At 48.9% G+C, this 18,032-nt stretch overlaps 2 protein-coding genes across 2 annotated transcripts in view; one reads left to right on the top strand and one right to left on the bottom strand.

The window, feature by feature from the left end:
* SLC25A45 (solute carrier family 25 member 45) overlaps positions 1–13,077 on the bottom strand; it is a 197,744-nt gene extending 184,667 nt beyond the window's left edge. The window contains exon 1 of the mRNA XM_056527082.1: positions 13,061–13,077. The gene's annotated coding sequence lies outside the window, so the exon portion shown is untranslated. The remainder of the gene's footprint in view (positions 1–13,060) is intronic.
* Positions 1–18,032, top strand: part of LOC130276981 (sulfotransferase 1 family member D1-like) — a 96,273-nt gene that overhangs the window by 29,290 nt on the left and 48,951 nt on the right. The window lies entirely within an intron of this gene.

Below are 18,032 nucleotides of genomic sequence, written 5' to 3'. Positions count from 1 at the left end.
TTTTTATTTTATTGTGTGTTAGTGTAGTGTAGTGTTTTTAGGGTACAGTCACATGTGCGGGGGTTCACAGTAGTTTCTCGCTGGCAGCTTGAGCTGCGGCAGAAAATTTGCCTCAGCTCAAACTTGCAGCCGGATACTTACTGTAATCCTCCACCCATGTGAGTGTACCCTGTACGTTCACATTGGGGGGGGAACATCCAGCTGTTGTAAAACTACAAATCCCAGCATGTACGGTCTATCAGTGCATGCTGGGAGTTGTAGTTTTGCAACCGCTGGAGGCTCCGTTTTGGAAACAGTGGCGCACCAGACGTTTTTCATTTTTATTGGGGAGGGGAGGGGGGCTGTGTAGGGGTATGTGTATATGTAGTGTTTTTTTTACTTTTTATTTTATTTTGTGTTAGTGTAGTGTAGTGTTTTTAGGGTACAGTCGCACGGGCGGGGGTTCACAGTAGTTTCTCGCTGGCAGTTTGAGCTGCGGCAGAACATTTGCCGCAGCTCAAACTTGCAGCCGGATACTTACTGTAATCCTCCGCCCATGTGAGTGTACCCTGTACGTTCACAATGGGGGGGGGGGGGGGGAGAAACATCCAGCTGTTGCAAAACTACAACTCCCAGCATGTACGGTCTATCAGTGCATGCTGGGAGTTGTAGTTTTACAACAGCTGGAGACACACAGGTTGTGAAACACCGAGTTTGGTAACAAACTCAGTGTTTTGCAACTAGTGTGCCTTCAGCTGTTGCAAAAGCTACAACCCCCAGCATGTACAGACAGCGGGAGGGCATGCTGGGTCTTGTAGTTATGCAACAGCCGGAGGCATACTACTTTGGCTGGGGATGCTGGGGATTGTAGTTATGCAACAGCTGGAGACACCCTGGTTTGCTACTTAACTCAGTGTGCCTTCAGCTGTTGCAAAACTACAACTCTCAGCAGTCACCGACAGCCAACGGGCATGCTGGTAGTTGTAGTTATGCAACCACCAGATGCACCACTACAACTCCCAGCATGCACTTTAGCTGATTGTGCAAGCTGGGAGTTGTAGTTATACAACAGCTGAAGGTACACTTTTCCATAGAAAAATGTGCCTCCAGCTGTTGCAAAACTACATGTCCCAGCATGCCCATAAGGGCATGCTGGGAGTTGTGGTGGTCTGCCTCCTGCTGTTGCATAACTACAGCTCCCAGCATGCCCTTTTTGCATGCTGGGAGCTGTTGCTAAGCAACAGCAGGAGGCTGTCACTCGCCGACGAATCAGGGCGATCGTGAGGTGGCACCAGTGCCACCTCACCCCTGCTGGCAATGGCTGTTCGGGGCCGTCTCTGACGGCCCCGATCAGCCAGTAATTCCGGGTCATCGGGTCACTGGAGACCCGATTGACCCGGAATCCGCCGCAGATCGCTGGACTGAATTGTCCAGCGATCTGCGGCAATCGCCGACATGGGGGGACATAATGACCCCCCTGGGCGATATGCCGGGATGCCTGCTGAATGATTTCAGCAGGCATCCGACACAGGCTCCGCTCCAGCTAGCGGCGGGGGCCGGAAATGCTCAGGGCGTATCCATACACCCTCGGTCCTTAAGGACTTGGAAACGGGGGTGTATGGATACGCCCTATGTCCTTAAGGGGTTAATGCTTATGAAGAAATTTAACCCCTTAAGGACCAAGGACGTACCGGTACATCCTTGGTCCTGCTCTTCTGATATAACGCGGGGTTACACAGTAAACCCGCGTCATATCACGGCGGGCCCGGCGTCATAGTGAAGCCGGGACCCGCCTCTAATAGCGCGCAGCGCCGATCGCGGCGCCGCGCGCTATTAACCCTTTAGCCGCGCGCTCAGAGCTGAGCCGCGCGGCTAAAAGTGAAAGTCAAAGTTCCCGGCTAGCTCAGTCGGGCTGTCCGGGATAGCCGCGGCTAATCGCGGCATCCCGAACAGCTGACAGGACAGCGGGAGGGCCCCTTCCTGCCTCCTTGCTGTCCGATCGCCGAATGACTGCTCAGTGCCTGAGATCCAGGCATGAGCAGTCATGCGGCAGAATCGTTGATCACTGGTTTCTTATGAGAAACCAGTGATCAATGATGAAGATCAGTGTGTGCAATGTTATAGGTCCCTATGGCACCTATAATACTGCAAAAAAAAAGTGAAAAAAAAGTGAATAAAGATCATTTAACTCCTCCCCTATTAAAAGTTTGAATCACCCCCCTTTTCCAATAAAAAAAAAAACACAGTGTAAATAAAAATAAAAAAAAACATATATGGCATCACCGCGTGCGGAAATGTCCGAATTATAAAAATATATCATTAATTAAACCGCTCGGTCAATGGCGTGTGCGCAAAAAAAATTCCAAAGTCCAAAATAGTGCATGTTTGGTCACTTTTTATATAATTTAAAAATGAATAAAAAGCGATCAATAAGTCCAATCAATGCAATAATGGTACCGTTAAAAACTTCAGATCACGGCGCAAAAAATGAGCCCTCATACCACCTGATACACGGAAAAATAAAAAAGTTATAGGGGTCAGAAGATGACAATTTTAAACGTATTAATTTTCCTGCATGTAGTTATGATTTTTTCCAGAAGTGCGACAAAATCAAACCTATATAAGTAGGGTATCATTTTAATTGTATGGACCTACAGAATAAATATTAGGTGTCATTTTTACCGAAAAATGTACTACGTAGAAACGAAAGCCCCCAAAAGTTACAAAACAGCGTTTTTTTTTCAATTTTGTCGCACAATGATTTTTTTCCCGTTTCACCGTAGATTTTTGGGCAAAATGACTGACGTCATTACAAAGTAGAATTGATGGCGCAAAAAATAAGCCATCATATGGATTTTTAGGTGCAAAATTGAAAGAGTTATGATTTTTTAAAGGCAAGGAGCAAAAAAATGAAAATGCAAAAACGGAAAAACCCCCGGTCCTTAAGGGGATAAAATTCCATCCCTTCCCCAATATCGCACCACACCCCTACTCTTCAATTCCCTGGTTGAACTTGATGGACGTATGTCTTTTTTCAACCGTACTAACTATGTAACTATGTAACTGGTGCCAGAAAGTTTAAGAGATTTGCAAATTACTTCTATTAAAAAATCCCAATCCTTCTAGTACTTATCAGCTGCTGTATAATACACAGGATGTTCTTTTCTTTGTGAACTTCCTTTCTGTCTGACCGCAGTGCTCTCTGCTGACACCTCTGTCCATGTCAGGAATTGTCTGGAGCAGGATAGGTTTGCTCTTGCTCTGGACAGTTCCTGACATGGACAGAGGTGTCAGCAGAGAGCACTGTGGTCAGGCAGAAAGGAAATTCAAAAAGAAAAGAACTTCCTGTGTATTATACAGCAGCTGATCAGTACTGGAAGGATTGGGATTTTTTTTATAAAAGTAATCTACAAATCTGTTTAAAGGAGTAGTCCGGCACACACTTTTCTTATTTTATCCAGTCCGGGCTGCAAAAAAAAAAAAAGAAGAAAACAAACTTTCTCTTGCCTGCCTACGCGCCCCCGGAGCTCCGGTACAGGTGTTCGGTCGCCGGGCTATTTGCTTCTTACTTCCTGTTAGCCCGGCACGTCACAAGGAGCTTCAGCCTATCACCGACCGAGGCGGGACATCGCTGCGTCCGGTGATAGGCTGAAGCTTCGTGTCACGTGCCGGGCTAACAGGAAGTAACAAGCAAACAGTCCGGCGACTGAACACCTGTACCGGAGCTCCTGGGGCGCGTAGGCAGGCAAGAGAAAGTTTGTTTTCTTTTTTTTTTTTTTGCAGCCCGGACTGGATAAAATAAGAAAAGTGCGCGCCAGACTACTCCTTTAACTTTCTGGCACCAGCTGATTTAAAAGAAAATGTTTTCCAGTGGAGTACCCCTTTAATTGTTGACAGATGTGCTTACAGTCAATATCATGGAGTTCTTTTCTGTCTGACCACAGTGCACTCTGCTGACACCTCTGCAGAGGTGGCACTAGATTTTGTGAGGCCTTAGGCGAAACTCGAACATGAGGCCCTGCATTATTTTGAGGAGACTTTGCATGGTGATCCAACCATGGTGACTTCCCATGTGAGATGGCTGCACTGTTTCCAGACACCGATATTAATTGGTGGCGGAGCAGATATATCTGATCAGGGTGTTACTAGCGTCCTGTGGGCCCCATGGCAAATTGTGTTCAGTACACCAAGACCACAACCACCAATAATACCAATATACAAAGATATAATATCATCACGATACATATTACCATCGTACTGTTACTGACCAAATGTTATACATTGACCAATAATACCAGTTTGTGGTCAGGACTTATCAGTGTGGGTGGTCTTACCTGTTACCTGCTGCCAGGGAAACCTGAAAGAGACATGATTAATACCACTCGAAGCTTAACAACTACCTGCCCCTTGAACAGCGGTTGAAGTGTGCCTGAAAACCGCGTCGAGGGTCTGCATTTAGAGGGCATCCCCTTATGTACATGATAAATGAAAGAAAGGGTGAGGCGGGTGGGTTTCGCCAACCCAGCATACGCCCCTAGGGAGGGGTTGCCGGGGATTAAATATCCTAAGCCCCTCCCACAAATGCAGCCTGATAGGCTTTCTACTTGTGGTCAGGACTTATCAGTGTGCGTGGTCTTACCTGTTACCTGCTGCCAGGGAAACCTGAAAGAAACATGATTAATACCACTCGAAGCTTAACAACTACCTGCCCCATGAACAGCGGTTGAAGTGTGCCTGAAAACCGCGTCGAGGGTCTGCCTTTAGAGGGCAAAAAGACAACACTATTAGGGTAATTTGAAAGTGAACTTTATTATAAAGCTAAATGATGAAACGCATCAGCCATCTCCCTTGAGGGATCTGGGACATACGTGGCGTACGCATCAGAGCGCCACCTGCCCAACTTTTGAATCCCATGTACTGGCACCTTATGCCTGGAGGCCGCTGATGCCGCTCCGATCCGAAAGGAGTGCCCTGAGTATTCCCTGGGGTTGTGGCCTAACGTACGAAGTAACGTGCGAATATGTGACATGAACGTGGAAGTAGTGAGCGCCCCTGCACCGAAGGGCAACAGAGGTGACTCCGGAGGTTTGTCGTGTAGAATGTTAGCCAGTTGTGACAACACCGCGACCGGGCACCATTTATTACCTGAAGGGAAATACCTCACCACTGCACCCCACCTGCATGTCTTAGTGACAGAAAGTGCAACCTCAAACCAAGAACCCTGCCACCTCAAGTGAGCTTTCTGTAAGTGTGTGGTGCCCCACCTAGCACATGAGAATTCTCCAGGACGGAGGAAACCATAAAAAGCCAGATACACGGCAGACTTTAGAATCAAGCTGCGCTCAAAACCGAACGGGTTACCATCCAAAGCATCAGACAACGCCCTGAACAGGTCACCGCTGATAGGTCTCCGGAGAGCCGGAACTCTGGAGCTACGGGCCAAGACCCCTCTGAGCGCAGCCTTGACCGCCTGAGATGAAAGAATAGAGAGCCTGTCCAGGTGAGCTAAAGAAATGAAGTGCTGGATACCTGACAGATAAGATTTGATGGTACTATGAGATAAGTGCAAAGAAGAGTGGCAAAAACCGATGAAAGATAGAATGACCTTAGTTTCGAAAGAGAAAGGAATATTGTGATGCGATAGATAAAACCTAAAAGTGTTGTAAGCCGCGTGGTATGCCTTCTTAGTGATGGGTGCCAAGGCGTCAGACATTAAGTCCCGGGCCACTTTCGTGTAATAGGCTAATTGTCACGATGCCGGCTGGCAGGTAGTGGATCCTCTGTGCCAGAGAGGGATGGCGAGAACCGCGCTAGTGGACCGGTTCTAAGCCACTACAGGTTTTCACCAGAGCCCGCCGCAAAGCGGGATGGTCTTGCTGCGGCGGTAGTGACCAGGTCGTATCCCCTAGCAACGGCTCACCTCTCTGGCTGCTGAAGATACTGAAGATAGGCGAGGTACAAGGGAGTAGGCAGAAGCAAGGTCGGACGTAGCAGAAGGTCGAGGCAGGCAGCAAGGATCGTAGTCAGGGGCAACGGCAGGAGGTCAGGAACACGGGCTAGGAACAGACAAGGGAACGCTTTCACTAGGCACTAAGGCAACAAGATCCGGCAAGGGAGTGCAAGGGAGGAGACTAGATATAGCCAGGGAACAGGTGGGAGACAATTAAGCTAATTGGGAAGATTGGGCCAGGCACCATCATTGGTGCACTGGCCCTTTAAATCGCAGAGACCCGGCGCGCGCGCGCCCTAGGGAGCGGGGCCGCGCGCGCCGGGACAGGACCGAGGGAGAGCGAGTCAGGTACGGGGGCCGGGGTGCGCATCGCGAGCGGGCGCTACCCGCATCGCGAATCGCATCCCGGCTGAAGGCGGGACCGCAGCGCACCCGGTCAGTGGATCTGACCGGGGCGCTGCAACAACGAAGATGAGGCGAGCGCTCCGGGGAGGAACGGGGACCCGGAGCGCTCGGCGTAACAGTACCCCCCCCCTTGGGTCTCCCCCTCTTCTTGGGGCCAAAGAACCTGAGGAAAAAAAACTCAATTTTTCCGTGATGAGGTCCGATGCACATTAGGAGGGGTTCTGTGTGGAAACGTACGAGACAGTCCAATCTTTTATTGTAAAAACAATAGATGTAGAGGGGTCTGGCGAGACTGGTCGCAGGAACGTAGAACCTGTTGATGAGAGAGGCCAAAAAAATTTTTCCTGCAGATCCGGAATCCAGGAAGACCATAGTAGAGAAGGAGAAGGTAGAGGCAGATATCCGCACAGGCACAGTAAGGCGTGGAGAAGCAGAGTTGACATCAAGAACTGTCTCACCTTTGTGCGGAGTCAGCGTACGTCTTTCCAGGCGGGGAGGACGGACAGGACAATCCTTCAGGAAGTGTTCGGTACCGGCATAGTACAGGCAAAGATTCTCCATGCGGCGTCGTGTCCTCTCTTGAGGTGTCAAGCGAGACCGGTCAACTTGCATAGCCTCCGCGGCGGGAAGCACAGGAACAGATTGCAGAGGACCAGAGGAGAGAGGAGCCGGGGAGAAAAAACGCTTCGTGCGAACAAAGTCCATATCCAGGCGGAGCTCCAGACGCCATCCGGAAGAACGCATGTCAATGCGAGTGGCTAGATGAATGAGTTCATGTAGGTCAGCAGGAGTCTCTCGTGCGGCCAGAACATCTTTAATGTTGCTGGATAGGCCTTTTTTAAAGGTCGCGCAGAGAACCTCACTATTCCAGGACAACTCGTAAGCAAGAGCACGGAACTGAATGGCGTACTCGCCAACGGAAGAAACACCCTGGGCCAGGTTCAGCAGGGCAATCTCGGCTGAAGAAGCTCGGGCAGGTTCCTCAAAGACACTTCGAATTTCCGAGAAGAAGGAGTGTACAGAGGCAGTGACGGGGTCATTGCGGTCCCAGAGCGGAGCGGCCCATGACAGGGCTTTTCCAGACAGAAGGCAGAACACGAAAGCCACCTTAGACCTTTCAGTAGGAAACTGGTCCGACACCATCTCCAAGTGCTGGGAACATTGCGAAAGAAAGCCACGGCAATACTTAGAGTCCCCATTAAATTTGTCCGGCAAGGACAGGCGGAGGCTAGGAGTGGCCACTCGCTGCGGAGGAGGTGCAGGAGCTGGCGGAGGAGAAGATTGCTGGTGAAGTTGCGACTGAAGTTGGTGCGCAATGGTGGACATTTCCGACAGCTGGTGGGTTAGATGGGCGATCTGTCGGGCTTGCTGGGCGACCACCGTGGTGATATCTGAGGCAACTGGCAGGGGAACCTCAGCGGGATCCATGGCCGGATCTACTGTCACGATGCCGGCTGGCAGGTAGTGGATCCTCTGTGCCAGAGAGGGATGGCGAGAACCGCGCTAGTGGACCGGTTCTAAGCCACTACAGGTTTTCACCAGAGCCCGCCGCAAAGCGGGATGGTCTTGCTGCGGCGGTAGTGACCAGGTCGTATCCCCTAGCAACGGCTCACCTCTCTGGCTGCTGAAGATACTGAAGATAGGCGAGGTACAAGGGAGTAGGCAGAAGCAAGGTCGGACGTAGCAGAAGGTCGAGGCAGGCAGCAAGGATCGTAGTCAGGGGCAACGGCAGGAGGTCAGGAACACGGGCTAGGAACAGACAAGGGAACGCTTTCACTAGGCACTAAGGCAACAAGATCCGGCAAGGGAGTGCAAGGGAGGAGACTAGATATAGCCAGGGAACAGGTGGGAGACAATTAAGCTAATTGGGAAGATTGGGCCAGGCACCATCATTGGTGCACTGGCCCTTTAAATCGCAGAGACCCGGCGCGCGCGCGCCCTAGGGAGCGGGGCCGCGCACGCCGGGACAGGACCGAGGGAGAGCGAGTCAGGTACGGGGGCCGGGGTGCGCATCGCGAGCGGGCGCTACCCGCATCGCGAATCGCATCCCGGCTGAAGACCATTGCCCCGCCATCCACCTGTTGCCCCACACTGCACCATATCCGGTGGAAGATGACGCATCGGTGCAGACTTTGGGGGACTACTTGGAGGCTGGCGGAACAAACATCGCTGTGCCATTCCAATGTTCCATGTACCTGTCCCACATCCCAAGATCAGCCAGGGCTTGCCGATCCAGGGATACCCTACTGTGCTGGTGTGGGACATCGTGTAGGAGGGACAAGATCCTGGACACAAATGCCCTACCCTGCGAAATGACCCTCATGGCAAAAGCGAGCATACCTAGCAAACTTTGTAATTCAACCTTGGTCGTGATGCGAGAGATCGTGAACTTGTGGATGGTCTGTCTGATTCTATTGAGTTTGTCGGTAGGCAGGCTAACTTGCATGGTAACTGAGTCTAGGACTACTCCCAGAAAGGTGAGGCATCTGACTGGACCAACTGTGTTCTTGGGAGACACCGGCACCCCAATGTCAGCTTGAGTAATCTGCCCAACTGGCCTGGCTCTTCCCTCGGACCACTGAGCAGAAGAAAGTCATCCAGGTAATGGATGACTTGGCTGCATCCGGAGACATTGACCAGCAGCCAGTGCAATGCCTGGGCCAGTTGGTCATACAACCGAAGGTCAGCTTGGTAGCGAAATAATATGAACCCTGCCACTTAAGACCGAACCATTGCCACTGATCCCTGCATAACGGAAGCAACTTAAACGCGTCTGTGACGTCTGCTTTAGCCATCCAGGCCCCTGGATTGAGTTTCAGGATGAGCTGAATGGCCTCGTCTATCGATGAGTACTGCATGCTAAATTCGTCTGATGGTATGAGCGAATTGATGCTGTGAATTACTGAACCGTGGGGAGCCGACAAGTCAAAAATCATCCTTTTCTTCCCACTGAACTTCCCCATCACCACCCCTACCGGGCTGACTCTCCATGAAGTGAAGGGAGAAACTGCAAAGTGCCCAATCATGTAACCTTTCAATAACTCAGTGTTTATTAAATCGGTGATGACTACGGGATCGTGCAGAGCCGTCAACAAATTATCACATTCATGTGTGGATTGTGGAATCGTGACCAGGCCGGGTCTGGGTGATCTACGAGTAAGGCAGCTAGGACTGCTGTGCGAGCCCCGCCTAGTCATGCTGGCTCCTTTTGCCTGCAAGCCGAGCCCGGGTGTGCCCTAAAACAGTAAAAACAGACATGCAACAACCTGCAGTTGCTGTAGTTGCAGGAAGAGATGTTGTAATTGTTGCATATCTGCGAGCCACCGAGGTAATGCACCGGACGGCCCAACTTATCCACTGACGGAGCGGGCCTCGAGAAGGTATCTGAGGATGTGGATGGTCTGGCCGCCCCATGCTCCCCCTGCTGCCCAAGCCCTGCGCACCATGAGGTGGCGTGAGTGATGGCCTGACAGTGAGCACACGCTGGGAACTTCAGATTCGCAAAATGACTGCAAAACATCTGCGAATCCTCTAGGCTCCAGTCAGTCACGTAACCATCCTGGCTGAAAGCGGCCGCTGCCATAGCCGAGAAACTTCTATGATAGTCGTAGAAGTGGGTACCACCATACTTGTACGCATACTCAGTGACCCTCAGCAAGTACAGGTCGAGCTCCTCCCTTCTCTCCGGCCTGACAGAGCATATCACTTCCCTGTACTTGCTGAAGGCAATAACATACTCATGAATGTTCAATTTCCGTTTCAACCTAGCATCCTTACTTTTGAGGACCACTGATAACTTTGCACAAGCTACCGTCTTAGTGTCCTCCACATCAAAAGCAGATATCAGAAGTGAAGCCAAGTTAATGTCCTTCCCTTCCAGTATGTCCTTCCTCAGGGCCGCCGAGACAAAATGCACCGGTGACACCCTTGGTGGCCCCTGGCGCCTACCTGGGTTGACCTCCACTACTGGGGCAGTCGCTACCGCAGGGGCAGGCCCCTGTGGGGCTACTGGGGCTGCCGACTCCTGAGTACCCCTCTTCTCAAGAGACTCCAGTCTGCCCATCATGGATATCATCATGGCATGTAGTTCATTTAGTGTAGCCTGGCTCGAGGTACCCTCCAGAGTGCCAGTAGCATCCTGATCCGCCAAGAGGAGCTTATACAAGTCCGCTTTACGGGCGGTGGCCGGGAAAGGAATTGCCTTCTTGCGCAATTCCTCCATTAGCTTGGGAATCGTCCACGCTCTGTATGCCGCAGAGGAGGACGTCCCTCGCATGGAGCTCCTGCCTGGAGTTTCGGGGATGGACAAAACTGGAAAAAAAAAACGTGCCCCCCTCAATGACAGCTACTGACCTGACCCCTAACGAAACCACAACAAATCGAAATATCTGATGGAAACCTGTAACGCCTGTGGATAGCCAAATGAGAACACTTGTTACCTCGTACCCCTGACCGTGCCTGAAGTGTGCAAAGGTGTGGACCCTGAAACGAGTGATGACCGCAAGTCGAGTGTACCCCTTGGTACCCCTGATGCCACGTGCAAGGTGACTGACAGTATGTAGGAGAGCGCTATGAAATGCATGACGCGTGTAGCCATGATGTGTATTATGACAGTGAATACCTCCTGACAGCGGGTCAAGATTACAGTACGCACCATCTCTGACTAACTAGCAACGGTCCTGTAGACGTGTCAGCAACCATCGCAGGCAAACGGTCACCCTTGAAGAAGAGTCAAGATAACAGCAACCGTTACCCATGTACCTGGAAATGCTCTGAACGCGTGCCAGACCAATGAATGCACTGTAATCCCTCTGACGGATTGGAGTCAGACTACTCTTGATAACAGCGTCTATGTGATACCGCTACTGTATGTACTATTTAAATTGGTGTAGACCAATATTATGTGAACTGAAAACGGAAGGCGCGAACTGGCCCCACTACCAGGAAAGTGACAACCACAGTGTAACACAAGAACAGAAAACAAGCGAAATTGCCGTGCGGCTAGTACTAACCGAAGCCCCTAGGCGTAGATGCAATGTACAACACAGGAATGTAGCGACCACCTAACCGGAATACACCCAATCTGAAACAAAATAATAACCAGTGTTTCTGAGCTGAAACTAACCACAGAGTTACCTAGCTAACAAACCTGGAAAATGACCCGACTAAACCCCCGCTAGCCCCCTACTGCCCCCCTCCCTGTTGATGTGAACCATAATCGTGTGTATGAATTACTGGGTATCTATATGTATGAGTACATATATGCGCGGGGAGGGGGGGGGGCATCCACCTTTTCTTTTTCTTTTAATGTATATATATATATATATATATTTTTTTTACTGGTGCATGTATCCGAGGCCTGTGCCCCCCGAACACCTGCCAGGAACTATACTTCTTATACCAACACTGCATGTACCCCACTACAAATGCTCTCTCTTTTTTTTTTTAGTTTGTGCATGTGTTTGAGGCCTATGCCCCCCCCCCCCCCAAAACACCGGTGCACCTGCCAGAATTACACCACCTCCAATACCAACACAGTGTATGCATGAATATACCACTATACATGTCCCCCCCCCCTTTTTTTTTTCTTTTTTCTTTTCCGTACCGCAGCACCACCTGCAGTCCGCAGGCGGAACTGCAGCCCGAAACCAGCTACTCCCCTGGCCTGCCGACTCCACTCAACCAGAGACCCAGTGTGTCACGTGAGACGCTGGAGCTGTGCGCCCACGTGGGACGCTCTCCCGGCGCCGGCTGCGTGAGAGCGACCGTGCCCTGCCGGTGAGGCCTGCCCCAGCACCCGCTGACCTACGTGAGGTTATACCGTCCCCCACGAGTGCAACGGCACTCCGACCACGTGTCGATGAGCCGGCGCAGGGAGACTACGGGTGCCGTGTCTCCCCGCCCACCCCCCGCTGCAGCCACGCGCCACATGATATATCTCTGCATGACCGGCCAGCCTGGCTAAGCTGTCGGTGCCCCCTGAAGGATACTGCCGCCATGCGGACCTTGGGTGCCGGAGACCGCCCACCTGAGGGGAGAAAAGCTGCGGCCCAGGGCACCCAAGTGAGTGAGCAACCCGCCGGTACTCCGGCACTTAACTGTATTACCAGTCCCACCTGCCTAGCGTACGCAACGAAAATCCCAGCCGATTTCGCCAACCCAGCATATGCCCCTAGGGTGGGGTTGCCGGGGATTAAATTTCCTAAGCCCCTCCCACAAATGCAGCCTGATAGGCTTTATACATACAATAATAAAATATCAGTATACATATCACCATCATCCTATATACTGACCAACATTACCAATAATACCAGTAAAAAAAAAAAGAGAGAAATGGTCATTACCTCTATACAAAATGAAATATGTACAAAAGGAGCACACTGCAAGTTATGTGTATTATCAGGGAGGAACAAATAATACTGCCACACCATGACCACCTCTACTATTGTGACTGACTGACCAACGGACAGTACAGGGATAATACACACAGTGATGTCACAGCACAGCGATAATACACACAGTAATGTACCAGTACAGGGATCGTACACACAGTGATGTCACAGTATAGGAATAATATAGGAATAATACAATGATTTCACACTACAGTCACAGCTAGTGTACTATAATTGTGATAAAAACTGCATATATATATATATATATATATATATATACAGTATATATCAGCAGCATGGGTCAGCCAGGGCAGTGGGCATGATTGGCATTTACCTTTTGGTTGGGCCCTTAATGTAAACAGTCTGAAGAATAATGGTGCATGAAGGCACAGGCAGGCATTGACTGAAGAGGCTGCGCCGGACACCTACGCATCTGACTTGTCTGTCACTTGGACATCATTGGCTCCTCACTCAGCAGATACTCATCCTCTGTATGACAACAATAATCATTATAATAATGCTGCTACACATGTCCCCTAAAAATAATACTGCCAGACACTGCTTCTACTGTTTGGCAGAATCCCACCCCTGTACCCATCTTTCCCCTCATCCTAATCACCCCTTCACCCAATTTTACATAATGTAAACAAAAATAAACAAATATATATACACACACACAGACACACACACTGTATATATATATATATATATATATATATATATATATATAGTAGTTAGGAGTAGCCGTATTAGTCCAGTGATGCAAAAAGCAAAATCATCTGTAGTTGCAGCATATAGTTAGTACGGTCGAAAAAAGACATATGTCCATCAAGTTAAACCAGGGAATTAAAAGGTAGGGGTGTGGCACGATATTGGGGAAGGGATGGGATTTTATATTTCTTCATAAGCATTAATGCTATTTTGTTCCAGGAATGTATCTAATCCTGTTTTAAAGCTGTTAATTTTTCCTGCTGTGACCAGTTCCTGAGGTAGACTGTTCCATAAGTTCACAGTTCTCATGGTAAAGAAGCCCCTTTAGACTAAACCTTTTCTTCTCCAGACGGAGGGAGTGCCCCCTCGTCCTTTGGGGGGTTTAACCTGGAACAGTTTTTCTCCATATTTTTTGTATGGGCCATTAATATACTTATATACGTTTATCATATCCCCCCTTAAACGTCTATTCTCAACACTAAACAATTGTAACTCCTTTAATCGCTCCTCATAGCTAAGATGTTCCATGCCCCATATTAGTTAAGTCGCGCGTCTCTGCACCCTTTCCAGCTCCACAGTGTCCCTTGTATGTACAGGCGACCAAAACTGAACAGCATATTCCAGGTGAGGCTGTACCAATGCTTTATAAAGGGGGAGTATTATGTCCCTGTCCCTTGAGTCCATGCCTCTTTTTATACATGACAATATCCTGCCGGCTTTGGAAGCAGCAGCCTGACATTGCATGCTATTCTGTAGCCTGTGATCTATAAGTACACCCAGATCCTTCTCTACCAGTGACTCTGCCAGTTTAATCCCCCCTAAGACATACAACGCATGCAGGTTATTAGTACCCAGATGCTTAACTTTACATTTATCCACATTGAACCTCATTTGCCAAGTGGATGCCCAGACACTTAGTCTATCCAAGTCATCTTGTAACTTATGCACATCCTCTATGGACTGTACCATGCGACAAAGCTTGGTGTCATCTGCAAAGATAGAAACAGCTGTTAATGCCATCCTCTATATCATTGATAAATAAATTAAACAACAGCGGGCTCAGTACTGAACCTTGGGGTACACCACTAATAACCGGGGACCAATCAGAGTACGAATCATTTACCACCACTCTCTGGGTATGATCCATGAGCCAGTGTTCAATCCAGTTACAAACTAAGGTTTCCAAACCCAAAGACCTTAACTTACCTGTCAGACGTCTATGAGGGACAGTATCAAATGCTTTAGCAAAATCCAGAAACACTATATCCACAGCCATTCCTCTGTCAAGGCTTCTACTCACCTCTTCATAAAAGCAAATTAGATTGGTTTGACAACTTCTATCCTTAGTAAACCCATGTTGGCTATCACTTATAATACAATTATCCCCTATGTATTCCTGTATGTAATCCCTTATAAGTCCTTCAAACAATTTACCCACAATGCACCTTAAACTTACCGGTCTATAGTTTCCTGGGGAAGACCTAGAGCCCCTTTTGAAGATTGGCACCACATTCGCCTTGCGCCAGTCCCTTGGCACAATACCAGACACCAGTGAATCTCTAAATATCATGAACAGTGGTACATATATTACTGAACTTACCTCTCTAAGAACTCTTGGGTGCAATCCATCTGGCCCTGGAGATTTGCTTACATTTATATTACTTAACTTACCTTGTACCATCTCTACATTAAGCCAGTCCAGTACATCACACGATGCGCCACCAGCACTGACCTGTCCAACGTCAGCTCCTCCCTCTTCCCCTGTATACACAGAACTAAAGAACCCATTCAGTAGCTCCGCCTTCTCTTTATCGCCTGTGACAACCTCCCCATTATCATTATAAAGGGGTCCTACATGCTCTGTCCTTGGTTTTTTTGCATTTATATATCTAAAAAAATATTTAGGATTAGTTTTGCTTTCTTTGGCCACCTGTCTCTCGATTTGAATTTTTGCTGTTTTTATTACATTTTTACAGATTTTATTAAGCTCCTTGTACTGTTTAAATGTTATAGCTGACTCATCAGATTTGAATTTTTTGAAGGCTATTTTTTTGTTGTTTATTGCTCTTTTAACATCATATATATATACATATATATACACATGTGATAATGCTGTGTGCATAAATTTCCAAAATATTAAAATATAGAGTTACTTAACCCCTTTTTCCGTTTTTGCACTTTCTTTCTCCTTACCTTTTAAAAATCATAACCCTTTCAATTTTCCACCTAAAAATCCATATTATGGCTTATTTTTTGCGTCGCCAATTCTACTTTGCAGTGACATTAGTCATTTTACCCAAAAATGCATGGCGAAACGGAAAAAAAATCATTGTGCGACAAAATCGAAGAAAAAACGCCATTTTGTAACTTTTGGGGGCTTTCGTTTCTATGCAGTGCATATTTCGGTAAAAATTACACCTTATCATTTTTCTGTAGGTCCATACGGTTAAAATGATACCCTACTTATATAGGTTTGATTTTGTCGCACTTCTGGAAAAAATCATAACTACATGCAGGAAAATTTATACGTTTAAAAATGTCATCTTCTGACCCCTATAACTTTTTTATTTTTCCACGTATGGGGCGGTATGAGGACTCATTTTTTGCGCCGTGATCTGAAGTTTTTATCGGTATGATTTTTGTTTTGATCGGACTTTTTGATCACTTTTTATTCATTTTTTAATGTTATAAAAAGTGACCAAAATACGCTTTTTTGGACTTTGGAATTTTTTTGCGCGTACGCCATTGACCGTACGGCTTAATTAATGATATATTTTTATAGTTCGGACATTTACGCACGCGGCGATACCACATATGTTTATTTATTTATTTTTTTACACTGTTTTATTTTTTTATGGGAAAAGGGGGGTGATTCAAACTTTTATTAGGGAAGGGGTTAAATGACCTTTATTAACACTTTTTTTTTACTTTTTTTTGCAGTGTTATAGGTCCCATAGGGACCTATAACACTGCACACACTGATCGCTCATCCTGATCACAGGCGTGTATTAACACGCCTGTGATCAGCTTTATCGGCGCTTGACTGCTCCTGCCTGGATCTCAGGCACGGAGCAGTCATTCGTCGATCGGACACCGAGGAGGCAGGTAAGAGCCCTCCCGGTGTCCGATCAGCTGTTCGGGACGCCGCGATTTCACCGCGGCGGTCCCGAACAGCCCGACTGAGCAGCCGGGATACTTTCAGTTTCACTTTAGAAGCGGCGGTCAGTTTGACCGCCGCTTCTAAAGGGTTAATACCGCACATCGCCGCGATCGGCGATGTGTGGTATTAGCCGCGGGTCCCGGCCGTTGATTAGTGCCGGGACCGACGCGATATGATGCGGGATCGCGGCGCGATCCCGCTTCATATGGCGGGAGCCGGCGCAGGACGTAAATATACGTCCTGCGTCGTTAAAGGGGTACTCCAGTGAAAAACTTATTTTTTTTTAAATCAACTGGTGCCAGAAAGTAAAACAGATTTGTAAATTACTTCTATTAAAAAATCTTAATCCTTCCTGTACTTATTAGCTGGTGAATACTACAGCAGAAATTCTTTTCTTTTTGAAACACAGAGCTGTCTGCTGACATCATGAGCACAGTGCTCTCTGCTGACATCTCTGTCCATTTTAGGAACTGTCCAGAACAGCATATGTTTGCTATGGGGATTTCCTTTTACTCTGGACAGTTCCTAAAATGGACAGAGATGTCAGCAGAGAGCACTGTTGTCACGATTCGGCTGGCTGGAGGTGGATCCTCTGTGCCAGAGAGGGATTGGCATGGACCGTGTCGGTGGACCGGTTCTAAGTTGCTACTGGTATTCACCAGAGCTCGCCGCAAAGCGGGATGGTCTTGCAGCGGCGGTAGCAACCAGGTTGTATCAACCGGCAACGGCTCAACCTCTCTGACTGCTGAGATAAGCGCTGTACAAGGGAGTAGACAAGAGCAAGGTCGGACGTAGCAGAAGGTCAGGGCAGGCAGCAAGGATCGTAGTCAGGGGCAACGGCAGGAGGTCTGGAACACAGGCTAGGAACACACAAGGAAACGCTTTCACTGGCACAATGGCAACAAGATCCGGCGAGGGAGTGCAGGGGAAGTGAGGTATAAGTAGGGAGTGCACAGGTGATGATACTGATTAGGCCTGCTGCGCCAATCAGTGGCGCAGCGGCCCTTTAAATTGCAGAGACCCGGCGCGCGCGCGCCCTAAGGAGCGGGGCCGCGCGCCGGGACAACACAGGCGGGGAACGGGTCAGGTACGGGAGCCGGGACGCGCATCGCGAGCGGGCGCATCCCGCGTCGCGAATCGCATCCCGGCTGGGAGGAATATCGCAGCGCACCCGGTCAGCAGGTCTGACCGGGGCGCTGCGAATGAGAGGACGCTGCGAGCGCTCCGGGGAGGAGCGGGGACCCGGAGCGCTCGGCGTAACAGTACCCCCCCCCTTGGGTCTCCCCCTCTTCTTGGAGCCTGAGAACCTGAGGATAAGACTTTTGTCTAGGATGTTGTCCTCAGGTTCCCAAGATCTCTCCTCTGGGCCACAATTCTCCCAGCCAACCAAGAAGAATCTTTTACCTCTGACTGTCTTGAATGCTAGAATCTCCTT

This window comes from Hyla sarda, chromosome 6, assembly GCF_029499605.1.
Source record: "Hyla sarda isolate aHylSar1 chromosome 6, aHylSar1.hap1, whole genome shotgun sequence".
Classification (NCBI taxonomy): Eukaryota; Metazoa; Chordata; class Amphibia; order Anura; family Hylidae; genus Hyla; species Hyla sarda.
This window is presented reverse-complemented; position numbering and strand designations above follow the sequence as displayed.